Source organism: Sceloporus undulatus, chromosome 2 (genome assembly GCF_019175285.1).
Source record: "Sceloporus undulatus isolate JIND9_A2432 ecotype Alabama chromosome 2, SceUnd_v1.1, whole genome shotgun sequence".
NCBI lineage: Eukaryota > Metazoa > Chordata > Lepidosauria > Squamata > Phrynosomatidae > Sceloporus > Sceloporus undulatus.
Window position 1 is genome coordinate 273,593,343 of NC_056523.1, and position 14,367 is coordinate 273,607,709.

Genomic DNA, 14,367 nt, shown 5'->3' on the forward strand with positions numbered 1-14,367 from the left:
GTACCATGATTCCATTTTAACTGCCATATGGAATTCTTGGATTTGGTTTTGGTTTGGGATTTAAGGTTTGAGTATTTAGAATTTCTGCCAGAGTTCCAATGCCTCAACAAGCTGAAAGTCCTGACACAGGAGTGACATTTCACACCTGAGGACTAATGGGGCTGTGGTACAATTGGGAGCTTATTGACTGGTTTTCCCCATCAGTGAAAAAGGACATCCTAACCACACTTCAAAGACAATCAACTAGCTGTGGCAACAAGCTGGATGGAAGGAATGTATGCTTTGTACCACAGGTCAGCACCTTATAAAATTCAAATGTATTTTTTAAAATCTTGTTACTTTTGAAAAGCAAGGAAGCACAGAGTCACCAATCAAAACTGTAACTATAATATTAGCTAGCAATTTAGGCACTGGGATCATAACTGATTACTTGTTCAAAGTAACTTTCAAAACTCTGAGAACAGAATTAGAATGCATTTATAGAAATGCAATATTCTCTCAGTGGAGTACTATGAAAACACCAATTCAGTTGTTAAGAAAAAAGCATAAGTCATTCAAACTTCATATCAGAAAAGAAAGGGCTGATGAAGTACATGCCAAATTTTAGCCCATACTGTACTTATATCTCTCCTCCAGCACAACGTTGGCCTAAATCCAATTGTTTGTCCCAACTAAAGTAAACTCATTGAATTAATGGAATTTACACAAGCACTGACAAACCAGTCTGCAACTGATTCAATGAGTTTTTTTGGACAGGGACTAACAGCTGGATTTAAGCCAAGGCTAACCACAAGCCAAGAGGGTATGGCAGTTATAATGAATAAATATTTAGTAGTTCTGCATATGGATGCCTAACAAACATCCTTCAGAAGCTGCAATCTAAACGTGTTTGAGATCATATTTCAGATATATCTAGGGTTCAAATTCTCACTCATCCATGAGGCTCACTGTGATTTGGGGGCCATATATTTTCTTTTCTTCTCTCCTATTTGCAAGTTTGTTGTGAAGTTAAAAGGGAGACCTTGAGCCTCTTGGAGGAAAGGCAGGAAATAATGTAACAAATAAACAATTAAATATTGTACGCTTGTGCTTTTACCATGTCTTATCGGAAACTGTTTTCAAACAGCGAGCAACTTGAGGTTCCAATACTGAAAGTGTATTTGTTTTGACTCACACTGTAGAAGACTGCAGGGGTCATGCTGGGGGGTGGGGGGGATAACAATATATATAACAATATATATTGAAAGAAACACTATGTTTCAGGGCTTCTAAGGTATCCCATAATTGTTAGAATGAGCATTGTGACAATTTTTTCTGTAGGAGAAGTGGCAGGGTGGAGGAAGAGATGAAAGCTACAGTTATCCTTTACAGTCTCTGTAGCAGTACAGTATATGGAAAAAAACTTAGAAACCTTCTGTAAGGGTATGTACCTCCCTGGAAATGTTTTGACATTTTGCACTTCCTGAGACAAGACTCTCTTAGCTCTTTATGCAATAATTTAAGAGCTTGAGTAGTTTTCCTTTTCCGATACTTGGTTAATGTGCACACTCTAGTGGCACATTGATGTATTTCTAGCTGCTACACTCCACTGTAGTGATTCTAGCTATTCAGAAATATTGGTGTAGTATTACTCATATTTCATACATGAAGCTAGTTAGGTTTTAATGAAACAGTATGCTTGTACATTAGGTGAACTCATTAATAATGGACATATTTAAGTGGATACATTAGCAACTGAAATAGCTGGTGATTATAGCAAGCAAGATTGTGCTTTAGTAAGAACTACATCTTAATGAAGATCATCAACTGCACTCCTATGCAACATATTTACTCGTTTGTAAAAAGAAGGACTTACTGAGGCCCTTGTGACTGTGTATTACTTCTGCTTTGCTATTTGAATCTAACTCCATCCTCAGCTGTTGTTGCTGCAGCTGGAGTTGTCATATCCTAAAGGTAAGATGGAAAGAAGGAAGAGGTAAGAAGGAAGGAATGGTGTCCACACCAACTTATTCAAGCATCAAATGCTATGAGCAGCTGTGGCAGACTCCTGAAATCCCAGCTATTGCCTTCTGTTGGAGGGCAGAGCTGTGTATGTCCTAAGCTCCCAAACAGATCCTCCAACTCAGATAGGGTAACAAACATTATTCAGTCACCAGTATTTAAGGAAGTTTCATCTTTCACTCCAGTAAGCTTCTGTATGTGGACTGGGGAGGAAAAGGGAGAAACAAAAAACTGGGGAGCAAAAAACAGAATCCACAGGAAAAACCACAGGTGAGTCTCAAAATGCTCAATAGTTGGCTGCTATATTTTAGAAAATGTCCAATGCGTTTTGGCCTATACTGTATTTACATATATGTGGACTCCCTCAGGGAGGGAGAAATTTCTAAAGCTGAGAATCTCATTCCATTCACTGGGTAAACAGACTGGAAAGGAAGAGTTATCTTGTCCTTCACCTCATGTGCAGAACATTTTGGGCTGATGGTATCATGTTGGGACTTCAGTTTCAGTTACTCAGATAAGACTCAATTACTCGTGGATTTTTATCTTGAAGTCTTGTGCATTTCACAGGATGTCCTACAATGTTTTTATGTGTATTGTTTTCATAGAACACTGGTCATAAAGCTATGTAGTAGCACAAAAAGGCATAGCTTATGCTACCTGGATTATCTTTTCTATAATCAAAAGTTCAAGATAGATTTTAGGAAAGGGACAGAAGAGGAAAGGAACAGAAAGAAAGAACAATCTCAGATAATTTTGAACAACATCAAATAAGAAATGCCTATTCCAAAGTAGCCTGCACTTATCTACATTTGATAAGGTGACATTTTGGGTTGTGCTTCTCACAATCACAGCACAGAGGATTACAAAGGAAAAGGCAGCTATGTTCCAGTTGACTTGAAACAAATGAATATAATCAGCAATAAAAGGGATTCTTAAAGAACAGGTGCTCTACCTGAGATTCCTGTTGGCTGCTCCACAATGCAGTATTTGGCAATTGTAACTTGCTATTTATTATAATCACTGTTTAGTACTTCTCAGTAACTTCTACAAACATCAGTGGTAATCAGTACTCCTTTGTTGTAGACAAATATGCAATCTTGCCAGGAATCTGGTTAGAGCCAAAAAAGACCCAGCTATTTTGAAAACATTAAAACCAGAGCTTGGAAAAGTTATTTGTTTGGAGTGTAAGTCCCAGAACCCACCAGCCAACATGGCTACTGGGAACTGTTGTTCAAAAAAGTAATTTTTTTTTCAAGCTCTGGTCATGAACAGCACCACATTAAGGGTGACTTCCAAGGGAAGGTGCTGGGTTATCCATACATTCCTGTTTTCAGAGCCAGATTAAAGTGGGAATTTTTGCTTGATTGTGTTCTAAAAATCAAAGTTTCTTGTCTGTCAAAAATCTCAAATATCATTTTAAAAATCTGATGCCCAATAGAATGCAAGGAAGATTCACTCCTCTGGTGTGTCTAGTTCCCATGGGTCAGTGCTATGGAATTCTGGGATTTGTATATATTTTTTAGATATTTAGACTTCCCTATCAGAGAACTCTGGTGCACCACCTAACAACAGAATTCCATAGGTTTGAGCCATGCAAGTTAAAGTGGTGCCAAACTGCTTTATTTCTGCAGTGTGGCAGGAGCATAGAGGTACATTTCATACTAGTTTAAAATAAGCCAGCCCTAGGAGTTGGTTTTAAAAGACTCTGATGATACCAGGACTAACAAAAATATTCTGCAATTATCAAAACATTATAAGGATCTGCAAAATAAAATCAGAATAGACAGGAACAAAACCAGAGACTTTTGGGATTTTCCCATCAATGCACATGAGACCTTTGTTGCCTTTTGCCAGTGATCAACTCATGGCAACTCTGTGAAAAAGAGACCTTCAAGAGCTTCCACGCATTAACTCCCATGCTCAGATCTTGCAAACTCAATGCCGTGGCTTCTTTGATGGAATCTTTCCATCTGCAATATAGTCTTCCTCTTTTCCTTTGGAGGTTTCAAGACCTTTTCACATTATACAATTATAGCACTACAATTTCCTTGGCAACATTCCATGTAATCCTGATGTTTGTAGTTTGATGAGACTCTAGCGATCTCTAGCTAATAATTCCCTATTCTGCAAATTCAATAGATGTTGTCGTGACAGTTTAAGTACAATCATAACACTAGAACTGCAAGACCCCCAGGGCTTTCTGCTCCAAGCAGCAGGATTGCTCTGTTGGGCATCTATATCTGAGGGCCTGAAATCCTGAGAGTCAGCATATTGAACTGTATGGATTTTAGGACTGTGCAAACCTCCTTTCAACAAATCTTGCCCAAAGAACCCATGATAGGTTGACTTAGCATTGCCATAAGAACAACAATAATAACAATACTAGAGTTGGTACAAAAAATATTGAGGGGGGAGAGCAAATATGAATGCCCATCAGATACATATTTTCCAGTTCTAATTTTCAACTTGATTGCATTTTGAAACTAATTCTATATGCAGGATTAGCACATAGTTAACTACAGATTTGTTGTTGTTAATTGCTCTCAAGTCGGCTTCAATTCATGGTGACCCTGTGGATGAGATATCTTCAAGACCCTGTCCTCTACCAGTCTGCTCAAGTCCTGCAAGCTCAGGCCTGTGGTTTCTTTGATTGAGTGTAACCATCTGGTATGTCATCTTTCTCTCCTTCTACTGCCTTCCACTTTTCCTTGCATCATTGTCCTTTCTAATGATTCACTTTTTCTCATGATGTGGCCAAAGTATGAGAGCCTCAGTTTAGTCATCTATGGCCCGGTACAGGCGGGCCCCAAAGGACGCCCTCGTCACATGTGAGGGGCAGCCCGCCCACACTCCCCTTGCCCCTTGCACGTGATGAGGGCATCCTCGCTGCACAGCGCCGAATAGACGGTGTGGGTAGTGATGATGTCACTGCCACGTGGCCTTCAGATGGAGCTGCGCAACAGCAACGTGCTTGCACCACCGCCAGCTATTTGCAGAGGTGCAAAAAGGAGCCACTTTTTAGCGGTCCTTTTTTTGTGTAGCCGCACCGTGCAATTTGATTGCTGCAGTGTGGCTACGCAGCAAAGAGAGGCAGCTCCGGGCCGCCTGTTCCTGGTGCTCTGTACTGCACCATAACTGCCAGAGAGAGTTCAGGCCTGGTCTGTCCTAGAACCCATTTGTTTGTCTTCTTGGCCATCTATTCTCAGTACTTTTCTCCGGTGTCCCATCTCAGTTGAATTTATTTTCTTCTTTCCTTTTTCACTATCCAGCTCTCACATCAATACATGGTGATGTGAAATACATTTTCTTGGATGATCCACACTTTAGTGTTCAGAATTATGTCTTTACATTTTATGATTCTGTCCAGTTCTTTCATAGGTGCTCTTCCCAATCCTAATCTGATTTCTTGACTGTAGTCTGCATTCTGGTCAATATTTGAACCAAGGCATGGGGACACTTTGGCTATTTCAGTTTTCTCATTATCTAGGATGAATTCTTGTATCTCTTCTGTGATCATTATTTTTGTTTTGTTTTATGTTCAGCATTCATTCAACCTTGGCACTTCATTCCTTGACCTTCTTTGTTTGTTTTTGCTAGTAGTATTGTGTCACCTGCATAGCTTAGGTTGTTAATGTTCCTTCCTCCTATCTTCCCATCTTCACTCCTCCTGACTCTGGTTCCAAGCCTGCTCTGTGTATGATATTTTCTGCATGAAGAAATAAAGGTATAAGTTTCCCTTTTGACAAGATTGTCTAGATTGGCAGAAACTGGGACTAGTGATGGGAGCTCATTCTGTCACATGATATTTGGGCCTCGAACTGCTGACCTGCTGATCGTGCACTTGTCAGAGTCAGCTAAGACACTGTGTCTATATACACACACACACACACACACACAGGTTAAATATATAGGGTAATAGTATCCATCTTTGCCTGCCCCCTTTGCAGAATGGGAACCATTCAATTTCTCCATATTCTATTTTATGTCAGCCTCCTGTCATGAGTACAGGTTTCTCATCAGAAGAATCAGATGCGGTGGCAGTCCCATTGTTCTAAATGTAAGCCATAGATTTTTATGATCTATGCAGTCAAAGGCATTGCTGTAGTCAATAAAGCACATGCAGATTTTCTTCTGGAATTCACTAGTGCACTTCTGACAAAAATGGATCCACCAATTATTACCTTCAGTTTTCTATGATTTCCATTTTAGTGGCCAAACCTATAGATTTATGCATGTTAAGCATAGATCTATACACTATGACAACAGAATGGAAGTGGTCCATTTGTTTGCCCCCTTTCTCTCTGTTCACACATGTTCAATAAAGGATTCTGGAGATAGCAGCTCTTTACTTTGCCTGTAGTGGGTAGGCACACACAGATAAAGTACAGAATCCCATTCTTTCTCAACCCAAACATTTATTGCATTGTTCGATGAAGACAAGCTGCTGCAGCACAACAGTGGAAGTCTGTGTTTCCCCAGTCCTCTTCCACTATTGACCTACTGATGAAACTGCTTTTAAAAAGTCAAACTAGACAAGGGCAAACAGAAGAAAAGAGCTGGGAGTACTAAACAGACTTTGTAAAAAGGAATTTCATTGCCAGGCACTTTGTCAAATGAACTATATGCCATACTGTAGCTGCTAGGTAGTAAATCCACAAGATGACATGGTTTTTGCTTAATTTGAAACAATTGTCTCAAGAGTTTTCAAATTCTCCTGACACATTTTCTCCATTAATATTGTAGATCCTTCTGATTTGAAAGGCACAGCCAACTGGTTCTGATGCTTAGTAGTTAAGTATTGCCAGAAGCTTAGTAGTTAAGGCAGCAAGGTAGCCCAAGTTTAAGAAATGGGGTCATCATCAATAACAGCATTGATTTTGTAAGTCTTTTTTGATACATGTTATCACACATTTCCTTAGCAGTTACTAAAATGACTGTCTCTGCCTTGTGCTACTTTCACAGGTGATTAAACAGAACAGTAGTTGTGATGATTTGTAATTTGTATGTGTTTGTGCACAGCTAAAAAAGTAAAACACTGAAATTTATGAACTGTGAAGTAAAACCACTTGTCTAAGGCCTACTAAGATTTTTTTCTTTGCCCTGCCTTTGCAAATATAGCCTAACGGGACAATTTCCAGAGATTTATTTTCTCTCATCAGACTCCACTGTGATTTCGGTTGCTATAGAAGATTTGCACATACAAATCTAAGTGTGCACTGGACTGCACTCATAATTTCTTTTAGGATGCAATGACACAAATTAGTCAGAACTTGGCAGCATCATGGTTTGACTTCACAGATAAGTTTCTATAAGACTTTTCTTTCAATTCATAATATGTAAAGTTCAAGAGCTCTCTAAAAAACTTGTGTTTAACATGTCCATGTCATTTTTTTTAAACAATCAGGTCACAGATTTAAGGCAGATTTGATTCCCGCACTGAATGAAGCACAATTAACCTTTTTGGGTTTGTTATTATTGGGTGCCTTCAAGTCATTTCTGAGGTATGGCGACCCTGAGGCAAATTTATCGTGAGGTTTTCTTGGCACGTTTGTTCAGAGGGGATTTGCCATTGCCATCCTTTGAGGCTGAGGGATTATGATTTGTCCAAGGTCACCCAGTGGGTTTCATGGCCAAGATGGGATTTGACTCTCCAGAGTCAGTCCAATGCTCAAACTACTACATTACACTAGCTCATCAGTCCACAGATCTTTAAACAGCATAATCCTGAGTGTGTCTATTCAAAAGTAGATCCCACTGAGCTCAGTAGAGCTGATCTCCAGAAAACAGGCCTAATTCCCACTTACCTTATAGTCCGGTTCCAGATCCGAATTCTTCATTCAGTTCTGGTCCTGGTGTGGTTCCCACTATGTTTGTGTGGGGTTCTGTCACAGCAGAGGAGGTTGCAAAGAGGGACGCTGGGAAGGAGGTTGCATGAGCAACACTGGCTCTTTGGCTTAGAAATGAAGATGAGCACTATCCCCTATAGTCAGTTACGAATAGACATTCATGTCAAGGGATTGCCTTTACCTTTACCACTTTGAACAAAGCATAAGGAAGAGTAAGTTACCCTTGTTCTTGCCAGTTACCTTTGTTATCAGTGTCGTTTGATGAAAAAACAAGCCAGGGACAAGCCATCTTTCCAGGCTGGCATGTGATAGCAAGGAATCTTTTAAACAAGCCAGAATTTTTAAGGTAACAGAAAACTATAGATTCACGTTGTATTTTTGTAGCTTAGTAACAATCTGTTTTTTAACGAGACATGCAGATTTTGACACACTACAGCATTGCTTGTTGGGATGTGAATGCTGCCTGTGGTTACAGTGCTTATTGTACATACATGTATTCTAACTTTTTTCAATATTCTAAAGGGTTTTAACTACTGAAACCTATTAAATTTCATAAGGTATCATGTCATAGATGTACTATGAAGTCAAGTTAACACTGCCAACCTGATGTTGCTTATTAGTCAATTCATATTTTATGATGGTTTTTTTTTGCCATTTTGAATATTTGGAATATTGTAGCAATCAGCATTGCATTACTGTCATAATGATACCTGTGAAGACAGCTGAAATCCTCCTGGAGGTGTTAAAGATCAGACACATTAGGGGCTACTGGCATAACACTGTCACCAGTGTTTTTTCTCAAAAGTAATGAGGCAGGCAAGTACCTTCAACGAGAACGAAGCATTCCCTCTTTTAAAATGTTATTTCCAGTTACTATATTCCACTTGGCTTCCACTAAAAGGCTTAAATGATTTAATATCATTTAATTATTTAATAAAGTAACCAACATATAAAAATAGCAGTGTGTGGGGGGGCGGGGGTGTCTTGTGGTTTTAAATATCATTAAGCATGGAAGGAGACAGTGATAAAGCAAACTTGTGAAACAATAATGTGTCTAAAGAGGAGAAACTGCCTTGAAGTATAGTCTCAAAAGATTCTAGAGATGAATTAGTTTTAGGATTAGTCAAAGGCAAAAAAGTGAAAGCTGCTGACTCCTGTTTTTATAAATTATTATTAATAATTAATTTATATTAAATATTAACATTTTTTTAGTATTTTGCACTGATTTTAGTCCTTGCTACTAGCCATATTGGAATTTTTTAGATTGTTTGGCAGTTTATAAATATTTTTATGAATAAGGTGATGGACAGTTAGATAGATAGTCAAACAGATGCGTATTATAAATGTGCTTGTTTTTGATCAATTTTCTTTCAGCATATTTCTAGAAACAAAGGAGTTCTATATAATAATATCATTACAAGCAAGCTTATACCTGTGGTTGTTGCTGTTGTTGGGCTCACAATAAAAGAAGCTGATTCAAGCCCCTTCAAAACCTTCAGGTTGTAGGTCTCTGTGAAGTCAAAGGCTTCTAGAACATGGCCACATAGCCCAAAAAAACCACAAAAACTATAATTGTAGGTCTTTCTTCTTTGCTACCATCACTTTTCAGTAAAGGATTACAGATTGAATATTCTTTATCCAAAATCTGAAATCCTCCCAAATTGTCCACATGAGTGGCTGAAATAGCTTTCTGATGGTTCAGTGTACACAAACTTTGTTTCATAAACAATATTATTAAAAACATGTCTAATATAATACAGGACCTTCAGGCTATCTGTATAAGATGTATACAAAACATACGTTTTGCATTTAGACATGGGTCTCATCTCCAAGATATTGCCATGTATATGAAAATATTTCAAAATCCAAAACACTTCTGGTCCCAAGCATTTTGGATAAGGGAGACTCAACCTGTAGTGGCAAAAGCTATAGCAGCTTCTGGTTGGTATGGTGTGTTGTTGTTGTTGCTGTTCTGTGCCTCTAAGTCACTGTATCTCCCCATTGTACAGGGATGCAATTCTTTGCTAATTTTCTTCTCAAAGAAAGCAAAAAGTAATCTGAGCAATTTCCTTCCTGCTGCAAGGATATTTTCAAAAACTGCAGACTTTGCGAAAACTACAATTTTTCCCACTCAGCAAAAGGCATGCTTTGAGAAATGTCTCTCTTTGAGAAGAGAATGGAAGTGCTACAAGGGTATGTGTGGAAGGGCATGGTGAAAGCCACTCCTGATCGGTTTTACTTCGCTTTTCTCTTGTGGTAAAAGTCTACTCATGAAGTGGTACCCAGGAACAACCTTTATAGCAACTGCTTGAGTAGCCACAAAATTGCAAAACTTGTGGGTTTGGTGATGAGGTCATGAGTTCAGCTTTAACTATGGTTGTTGAGGGACAAAGGCAGGAGGAAAGATGTTGCCTAAGGCCAGGGTTGATGAATTATCATATGAATCGTGGAGGAAGTTTTGAAACCAGAAAGGAGATGCAATTAACTATTCAAGAGCATCTTCATGAGGCTGAGGTGTTCACCAGTGTTATAATCTCTATAGTGTGCCAATAACCCATTGTTTCTGTTCAACCCATTGTTGATGGACTGGAATGTGTGAACATATTCAATTTAGCTGTTTCTCTTTCCAGTCTTTCTTTGTAGCTTTTTTGTTCAATGACAGCTGTCAGGACAAAGTCTACAAAACTTCTTTCACTCAACTAGTCTTAAAGGGGCTGCAAGATCCCTTTGCATACACATATTCCTCCATGTTAAAATAAAACTGATATTTAGTACATTTTACTACAGTACAAAATAAAGAAAACATCTCAAATAAATTTGTGCAAAATTCAGTAAGAGTTTATAATTGGCATGAGACTGAATGATTTAGTTTTTTAATCTTTTAGAAAGATAAATCAATATATAAAATGCAGAAGCATCATAGGTTAACAGAGTGTTGAAAAGCAGGAATTCATTTACACATTTCTCCATCTCAAATGCCATTATTACCTTTGGTAATAAACATATTACATTTTCATTTCTAAGGCTAATAAAAGCGTTCCTTGCATTCTAGAGCACTACAAATTGAGCTCAGTGCTGTAGCCATAGAGGGAAACAAAGGAGGTCATTCCCTCCCCTCCACCCCCCAAATAAGAACTCTGCCCCCTCAAATGAAATTTCTCTTTGGGCACCACATTTCTGGCATTGCAGAGAGTGAGCCACTGGAAATCCTTCACACCTGGGGGTCATTCTCACTGGCAGGATGAATCACTTCATGATTCGCTTCTGGCCCGGTTTGGAAAGTGATTTCAAAAGACCCCTAGTTCTCATTATAAAGGGTTTTTTTTTCTTTACCCTGTGTGATCAGGTTTTTTATTTTTTTAGGTGATTGTGGTTCCCACAGGAGGCACCGCTTTAATCTCCCCTGTCAATCATCTGATGTAAGCCCTGCTTGGAAATTTGGGGGGGGGGGATTTGGAGGCTGAGAGAGTGTGAAGTTGAGATAGTGTGACAAGGAGGATGACAATGGAACATGGCATAGGGGGAGCGGAGAAGAGGAGGAGGAGGAGACAGAGGCAAGGCTGGGAAGGGAGCTTGGGGGCCGGGGAAGGGACATCACCAGGCTGGGAAGGGAGGAGGAGGAGGAGGAGGATGGAAATGGAGGGCACCGGGACCCAGAGAGGCCTGTGAGAAGGAGGACAGGGCATGATTTCTTTTCCTTTTTTCTTTTCTTTTCTTTTTTGGGTTTTGTTTTGTAAATACAATTAAGTGCTTAAGCGACAGAGTGGTTTAGCACCTTTGCAAGTAGTTGTTAAACCATTCTGCCACTTAAGCACTTAGTTTTATTTATTTTTTTCTTAAAAAAAGGAACCAAACATCACACCAATAATGACAGGAACCAATTTGAAATGGGAACTAGGGTCATTTAATTCACTCAGCAATCCGATTTTTTTTAAGTGGGAATGGGGCCCTAGAAATCTTATATTTGTTGTGTTAGCATTCCCTTGGTAACTTTGTCTGCCTCTTTTCTTTGAATGTCTAAACTGTAATTCTAAATGAACAACTTAAGTTTGATGTTACTGAAATCATAAAAATTTGGAGACTGAAGACAAATTTCATTTCAAGGAATTAGAATTCTGCCACCACTCACACCTGAGCTTTCAGGCACAGGGCTGAATCCAGGAGTATAGTGGTCCCTCCAGATTCACGGCCTTGGCACTCATGGTTTTGGTCATTCGCAACACCAAGGCCACAGCTCCCTCCCTCCCCCCTCCTTCCCTTACGGCATCCTCCCCCCAAGCACTGGGGACTTTAATTGGAGCCCAGGACACCAGGGCAAGTAATCAGCCCTGGAAGCTTGGGGTTCCAGCTTGCGTACACACACACCCCTCCACCATAGCCAATTGACACACACCATTGGCTGCGGCAGAGGGGGCAGGGTGTGCAATAGCAATAGCAAGTACATTTTTATACTGGTTGACAGTTCACTTAAGCACTCACTAAGCGGTTTACCAAGTGTAAGCTAATTGCCCCCAACAATCTGGGTACTCATTTTAACAACCTCGGAAGGATGCAAGCCTGAGTCGAGCTTGAGCCCTTTCACTGGTATTGAACTCACAAACTTATGGTTTGTGAGTGAGTGGCTGCAGTACAGGCATTTAACCACTGCACCACCAGGGCTCAGTGTACACAGTGTACACACAGTGTACACACCGAAACACTGCTGGGAAAGAGAGTCCTGATGGCTGCTGGGGCCGATTACAAGCCTCAGTGGCCTGGGCTCCGATTATAGTCTTCAGCACTGGGGGAAAGATGCCGGTAAGGGAGGGAGGGAACTTCACAAATAGTCATGTCCCATTATCCCCAGTGACACCAGTGGGGTCAATGAGACTTGAATTCACAGGGCCCCCCAGAACATATCTTCCGTGAATCCAGAGGGACCACTGCATATTCAAGCTGAGAAGTGCATCATCACAGGGAGTGCCAGCCCATCCAGTACTGTATAGAGTGAATCTCTGTTTCATGATCTGCCTTTCACCTGTCCAAGAGAATTTCTGCCTTGTCTGGGTCAATTTGAATTTGTTCACCCTTCTCCAGTCCATTACTGATGGCAGACACCAGTTTAGAAACCATACAGTTTTCTTGGATTGAAGTAGCAAATATTAATGGCACTGGATCCCAAAACTCCAGATGACCTCTCTAAGTGGCTTCAAGTACATGTGAAATAGCAGTTAGGACAAAACAGAACCCCAAAGAACCCACAGGCCAATAGGCAGGGAGTCAGACAGAAGTCCCCAGCACCATCTTCTGGGTTTGGCCCTCCAGAAAGAAGTGAAGCCACTGTAGAACAGTACCTTCAAGTCTGAGCCCAGCAGGGTGGCCCAGAAGGATATCATAGGTGTTGCTATCAAAAGCTGCTGAGAGGTCCAGCAGAACAAGCAGAAACACATTCCCCCTGTCCAGTTCCCAGTGTAGGACATCCACCAAGGTCATCCACCAAGGTGACCAAAACTATCTTTCTCCCATGACCAGGCTTGAATCAGGTGGAAATGGATCTAGATAATCTATTTTATCCAGGAACCCCTTGGAGCTGGGGATAGGACACCACACTCTCCACACTCACCCCAGTATGGTATATTGGTAACTGATAAATATTTGTTCAGTATAGTAGGATCCTGGGGAGCTTTTTCAGCACTGATCATATAACTCCCTCCTTTAGGCATACTAGAACTCTGCCTTGTTTTGGTGAGACATTGACCTCTCTCATATTCTACCCATTCAGACTTTTTTGCTAGGCCAGGAAGGGCAAGAATTTAACACACCTATTACCTCTCTCACCTTTCCAAGACTATCATCCACATTCCCAGGATGTGTTGACATGTTTCTTTTATCACTGCGTAAGCAGGGATCGATGTTACATCCACTGGATCTGTATGAATTATAGCACCCTGGCTGGAGTAGATTTGAGCAATTTTATTTGCAAAGTGCTAAGCGAGCTATTCACAGCAAGCTCTTGAGAGATCTGGCTTCTCCTTTCATGGACCTATGTGTAAAAGACCCCTGACAGTGAGTCTCAGTACTCAGTACCATCCTAGCCTGTGGTGAAGAATGCTGGGAGTTGCAATCCAACAGCATATGTAGAGCTGTACTTGCCATAGCGCAACCTTAATGGTGATTCCAGTTGCCTTCCCTAAATGTTCAATTTTTATTTTTAGATAAATCACACAGGGCTCTTTCAGAAAGCTTTATATTGTGTAACTGCCCTGCCTCATCCATATGGGTCACAATGATATCTTCGATTTCTAATCCTCTCATTTTTCCTATTGTTTCTTCCATCTTTTTTTCATTTTGCACTGCATGCTACCAGAGCGCTCTTATTACTACCAATCAAAAGATATTGTGCTATTCCATTTTTACCCTCCTTAACAGATTTTAAAAGAAAGGAAAATGACAGAAGCAACTGTGGGAAGATGTAAAAGGCTTAAAAGTAGGATTCTTGTAATTCAGACCTCCCATTCAGTTTCTTGAATGTGGCAGGATT